We start from the raw sequence: 6,870 nt of genomic DNA on the forward strand, positions 1-6,870 counted from the left end.
ACTACCACAAAAATGGGAATATAGAACACTTAAAACATACAATATAGAACGCCTCAGAGGCGTTCTTCTGGGGGGTGCCCTATAAGTCTACAGAGCGCCTCTTTGAGGTGTTCTATATCTAACACAATACAAATCCCCTGTCTAAGATATGCGCTTCTTATTTTAGGTAAAAGGTAAATAAAAAACAAGGAAAAGAGAGTTGTCATCTTAGTGAAGGCGCTCTATAGCTTATAAAAATAGAACTCCTATCATAGATAGGCGTTCTCTATTTCTTACTTTTAAAATTAAAATTATTATTATTATTTATATAAATAATAATAATAATGTTCATAATAATAATTCACGTAATAAATAAAAAAAACTATAACAATAACACTTTATTTATAAAAAAGTTAAAATACAAGTATTTGAATTATAATAGTAAATTCCTTATGGAATAAAAAGTTACATTACAAGTTTTCTAACACAACTAATTAATTATCAATGCGCTGACAAAGACTTAGGAAGTGCACCGAATTGAATTGCCATCGAAAGTCGAAATCTCCGCACTAACCACACCACCACCAGCTTTCATGAATCTCAACCACCGCATATATAGCCTCCACCAACCTCTTGAGAAGCCGCACCTGCAAATCAAAAGATGAAAAATAAAAAATTAATCCAAATTATAACATATAAATCAATTGATAAAAGGTAAAAATCACAAATTATTACGTGAAAAGAAATTAATAAGAGATGAAGATCAGATTTAATCATGAAAATCAGAAATTATAAAATATGAAAATCAATTGACAAAAGATGAAAATCAGATATTATAACGCAAAACCAAGCTCCAAAAAGATCTAAAATCATTTAGAAGTAAAACGAAATTATAAGTTGAAAATCAAATTTTTGAATTAGAATTAAATTATGTACTATAGATCGATTAAAAAAACAAAAAACTCATATATCAATCACTTTAAAACAACAAAAAAAAAAACGAAATTAAAGGTTGAAATTCGAACACCAATGAGATTACACTTCATATACCTTTATGCATATTTAGACATAATTAACAATCTATTTCATAACAGCAACATCGCATCACAACGCACCCAAATCAAACGACGACGGCTTATTAGGTTCAATCTACGGCGGTGTTGCAGCGGAGCTTTACCGGTTCATTGAAACTGATTTGAATGTAATCAATTGAATTCATTTTCCGGCTCCAAACCCTCCACATTTCTTCGATCTACAATTCTCAGATCTAGATTGAATGCAATCAAATTTAATTTTTGAAAATTTGAGGGAAATGATACAAATGACCACTCGTTGATCTTGATTTAAAACCGAAAAATAGATTTACTTTCCTAATTATTTTTATTTCATAGGGAAGATTTTTATTTTAAGTTTGAGAAGATGAGAGGAATGGAGATGAGAAGAGAAAGAGAACAGAGAAAAAAAAAGAGGAGGGGAGAGCGGCGTGCGGGTTGAGGGAATGAGGGGTAGGTTAGGTTTTCATTTCATGTGGTAAGAATTTTTATTTATTTTCTTTATTATACTAAATCTTATAGATCGGTTATCTAAGTCAGCGATCTATATCCATAGTCTATTTTTTTATATTAAATATATAGAACGATTAACATGACAAGCGCTCTATAAGTCTTAACATATAAAGCACTCAGATAGGCGTTCTATAAAATGCTAGAGGTCGCCTATCTAACTTGACAACTCTATAGTGTGCGTTATGTATTCCCTATTTTGTGGTAGTGTTAAGTGTTAACAAATCACACTAACATGCTTTCACCCTATCATCACACAACTTACCTTGTTGCACCTGTTTGCAAGCATACAACATTCAAAATGACTAACGTATTGAACGGGTTCCCCCCCTAACCTGCACCAATAAAGGGGTACTAACACGGGATCTAATCATTCCAGTATAAAGAACCACTCGTAAGTGGCGGAATTCTTGCGCATAATAAAAAGGAATATACAGCGTCATGTACTTCCAATAGAAGTTATGGTCAAATATAAAGTTGCATAACTCCCCGCATATGTTCATAGTCAAGGTATATACGTTCCAAGAGTTTTGGTGCGTAATCTCTTTCACTTTAGGTTATTTTAAATATTATAATACTTGGTGATGACTCTCAAACCACACAATCAAACGTTATAATCATTTAAGCAGTCAGACATACCAATTTAATTCTTGAATACTTAGTGACCATATAATCTTTAATATTAAACCCTTTTTAATTTACCTCAGTGTCAAATACACCTTAAACGCATAATGCACCACAAATCCTATCCCGCGCTGTTAGAAACACCTTAAGTGCATAAAGGCACCAAAAATACAATTTAACCCTCGTGTATATAGACACTTAAATAGCTTCTTTCTCATGCTCCATAAAAATTATATTTACCATAATAAAATTCATTTTCAAAATTCCAAACTCAATTAAACATGTAGTTTAATTAAACACACTCTCAATCATGCCAATAATAAAAGTGTCGTGGTTCATGCTCAACATGCCAACATAATTAATTCCAAACATTAATTCACTACAAATAATCTATACTTCACAAATTATTCACCAACGTCAATCTATATAACAATTCCAATCAATACCTATCTTGATACTACCTTGGAATTAATTAATCAAAGCCTAGCATGCTTCTACATTCTCAAATAATTACCAAGGATGTGAACATACCTTTAATATATATGATCTTAAAAATCGCTAGGACTACACGAAATTACTCAGTTGGAAATCTCCTACAACCCAAAATTACAAAGAGACATCCATACCTATTCAATGTAAATTTCCAACAGTAGATACACTCTTTAAAATCACTTATAAACCCTCTAAAATAAGCTGAAAATTAGTTAAGAACCCTTACTTTTATTCCCAATTAATGGTTAACTAAAAATCCTTTCAAGAAACATTATCATAACCTTTATATAAAAATTCCAACTATATTAAAACATGTAAAATTGATGTAATTATATTTAAAATATCTAATTTAATAGTTTCAATCACGTACAATCAAATTCCATCAATATACATCAAATTAGAAACCTAGACTTTTCAATTTGGGGCTTTTTAACTCATAAACTAAATCTGAAAATAATATACATAATAGTTATAATCAATTGCCATAAAAATTATCACACAACCCAAAAACAATAATTAAATCAAATGTAGATTAGAATTAAGACAAAAGAAGAGTTTTTTTTTTAAAAAAACTTGCGCACAAAAGGAGAAAAAGAGGGGAGAATGGTCGGCACCACCTCCTCGTGGCTGCTACTGCCGCCGGTCTGTGCTGGCAGCGACCGGCTGTGGTGGTGGTGGTTGTGTGTGTGTGATATGAGTAAAGAGGAAGGGGAAAAATGAAGGGGAACGAAAAATAAGATGAGAGAGAGAAAGAGATTTTACCTTTGGGTATTCTCCACCTTGGGCAAAGTTTAATTTGCTCATGTGATGGGTACTTATACCCTCTTCCAAAAACCCTCCTAACTTAGATTCCTTATCTACCCTTAATGATTCCTACTAGATATTGACTTCCTTAAAATACCATTGACTAAAAAACTTCCTTTTATAAAAATTATATGCCCCATGGTTTCTAAATTATAAAATATTTTCAAAACTATTAAATAAATAAAAATGGATCTTTACATAAAATAAACCTTTTAAAATAAATAAAATACCATAAATAGTTCATTTTGAATTATTTAACTACTTTATGAAATACTAATTTAAATTAAAATACGTACAAAACTACAGGGTATTACATTGAGGACCCAAATTTTGGTAGGATAATTATTACTAACCAAGCCAAAATCCCTATTGTTCAGAATTATACTACGCAAGTGATTAAAAACGAAGGCCACGAAAACTTGACCTTCAATAAAAGAGATGTAAGGAATGATGTGAACGTTGTAAGGCGCCGATCAAGGAGATGTAAAAGCTCTTGAAGATTATTTTGAAAGGCAGTGTATGTTTAACTGCCAATTTTAAAGTTCAATGTAGCCAGATGATGAAGGCAAATTGTTGAATGTATTTTATTCTGATGCAAGGAGTAGGGCATTAGCTAAAGATTTCAGTGACATCATCACATTTGACACAACCTTTCGCACTAACAGGTTTGCATCTTTGTTAACTTAGTTAATTAAACTCTAACAAGGACCATTTATTAATTAATAACTAACGTTGACTAGGTATCAAATGCATTTTGCCCCATTTGTCGGGGTTAATCATCACGAAAAAACGATATTCTTCGCTTCGTATTTGATTTCTCAAGAGGATGCACAAATCTTTGTTTGGGTTTTCAGCAATGAATGGAATGCATGGGAAAAAAAAACAATGGGAATCCTCACAGATCAGTGCAAAGCCATTGGAAAAGCAGTTGAGACCGTATTCCCTGATTTCCCCCACAGGCTATGCTTGTGGCATATGTTACAAAATGTACATAAGAGTTTAGTTGGACATCCAAAATGAAACAAAATAGATGTTGCCATGAGGACAACCGTTCAAAATTTTTTGGAACCAGATGAGTTTGATGAAGTGTGGACATTAGTTATGAAATAATTCGAATTGCGAACCAATGCATAGATAAATGAAGCATTTGAAATAAGACGGAGGTGGGATCTCTGACTTTGGAGAATTACATTTTGGGAAAGATTGTCGTCTGCACAGAGGAGTGAGCAAGCTAATCGTTATGTCAAAAATAATATCACCATTGATTCGGGTCTTGAATTTTTTTGTGAAAAGTACGAGTTGGAGTTACAGGGAAAGGTAGTTAAAGAGGTTGAATTGGACTTTAAGACTAGGCACAGTTCCTTAGCTGTTGACAAGGGTGTCTTAGCTGATTATGTGTTTCACAAAGCCTATACAAATGCTAAGTATAGAGAGGTGAAGGATGAGTTTGATGCTTTGAAGCATGTTAGTTTTACAAAGATTAGGACATTAGGGTCGATAATGTTTTATAAAGCAGATGAGATGAAGATACCCACCCTTATATGGAGGAAGAGGTGGAAGAGCTATTCCCTCACCATTGACAAGGACAAAAGGCGAGTTCAAATTTTCATGCAACTGGTTTGAGTTTTGAGGTATCCTGTGCAGGCACATAATACGTGTTATTGAGTCTGAGGACATTGATTGGATTCCTAAGAAATATATCCTACAACGGTGGAGGAAGGATATTGTCAGGTGTTATGAAGATATTAGGATGCCTTACTATGATACAAAAGAATCAACTCGAGTTGTCCAGGCAAGGGAATTGTCATGTAGGAATAATTATCTGCAGGGGTTAGCATTGCACAACAAGGAGACATACACCTTATTTAAGGAAGCAACAGATAGCATATGTACAACGCTTGAAGCCTCAATAGGAATAAACTGTCCTGCCAACGTCGATTAGGAATGGAGGGATCCAACCTCTTCAATTGTTTATGGTCGGTAAAGGATACGTCCGAAGGAGAATCATCAATGCCATTTAATCCGGTCAGCAGAGGATGTGAAGCTTGGCTGCATCAAAGACCTGAAAGACAAGCGTTACACTGGTAGGGCCATCAATAATCGTGCTCAGAAAGCAGGAGAAAGTGGAGCAGTGTCCAAAAAAAATATCTCTAACAGCAGAACAAATTGAAAAAAAGAGGTTTTAAGTAGTATTAGGTCAATATAACCCGTACAATGTACTTGTTAATTTCGTATGTGTTATGTTTACACTTAGTTTTCCTTTTGCAGGTTATTATACAGTCAACATTTGGTAGTATGGAGTGTTTCCGGAAAATGCAGAGACGTTATTCGGCTAATAACAATGTGCCAACACCCTCAAGATTGCCATGGGGTTATTCCAACAGACAACATAATGTTTCATCCACTTCCCGTGTAGACCCTTCTCAGGGATTGTCTCAGCAATACTGTTATCGGGATAATAAAAGTATACCTTATACTCCGTAATTGATTCATTTGATTGTATAGACCAATAAAACCAGGAAATATATACAATAATACAAGTAGTACAAAGAAGCTATTGCTTAAATAATACAATAGTCTGTAAATGTAACAAATGACTATTTAATTGCTACAATAAATATGTAGCCATTGTATTTGTTTTTAGTCTTAACCATTAAAATTCTAGGAATAAAAAACTTGATCATTTATTTGTTTAAATATAAAAATTTTGAATAAAAAAATACTAACTGCTTTATTTTTTAAATTATTGCTCCTTGTTTTTTTCGCAGAAAAATAATTAAAATATGTAAAACTTATTTTGGACGTCAAATACTAAAGTTTATCGCTATCTCTACCAAGCAAATTATCTCTCAATAAGACAGTCTCCATTAATTGTCCAACATAAAATTAACAGGGTGAACTTTGTATTATGATCAAGAATTGGAATATTACATCTTTTATTTTTAATTAACAACTCTGTATAATCATACTGTACGAAATAAATCTTAATGGAAGAAAGGGTTGGGATATAAACTTTTAAACTTTTAAGGCTTTTTTTAGTAATCGATCAATTACTATTACTAATTTTTGTTTCAAATAAATCTAATTTATTTTAAACTTTTAAGGCTTTTTTTAGTAATCGATCAATTACTATTACTAATTTTTATTTCAAATAACACTAATTTATATTTATTATTTACAAATATATCATTCTACTATACTTTGTATAAATTATTTAGTCAACTTTATCAATGGTCAAGATTTTATACTAAATTTTAGGGGTCCAGATTGAAATAAAAATTACAATGGCTACAATATTAATGTATCCATTGAAAAATTGTCCTAATGATTAATTATTACATTAAATGTACAAATGTTAATAAAATGACGTCTTCAATTGTTAGAGAAGAAGATGAAAAGACATTACGGA

General features: G+C 32.1%; 1 long non-coding RNA gene across 1 annotated transcript; it reads right to left on the bottom strand.

Moving 5' to 3' along the window:
• Positions 1-398: 398 nt before the first annotated feature.
• LOC110686817 lies at positions 399-1,674 on the bottom strand. The gene is made up of 2 exons (XR_002504306.1): positions 1,030-1,674; positions 399-626 (listed from the first exon to the last, which is right to left on the bottom strand). It is a non-coding gene; the product is annotated as an uncharacterized LOC110686817 (long non-coding RNA).
• Positions 1,675-6,870: the final 5,196 nt, after the last annotated feature.

This window comes from Chenopodium quinoa, unplaced genomic scaffold (assembly GCF_001683475.1).
Source record: "Chenopodium quinoa cultivar QQ74 unplaced genomic scaffold, ASM168347v1, whole genome shotgun sequence".
In the NCBI taxonomy this organism is placed as follows: domain Eukaryota; kingdom Viridiplantae; phylum Streptophyta; class Magnoliopsida; order Caryophyllales; family Amaranthaceae; genus Chenopodium; species Chenopodium quinoa.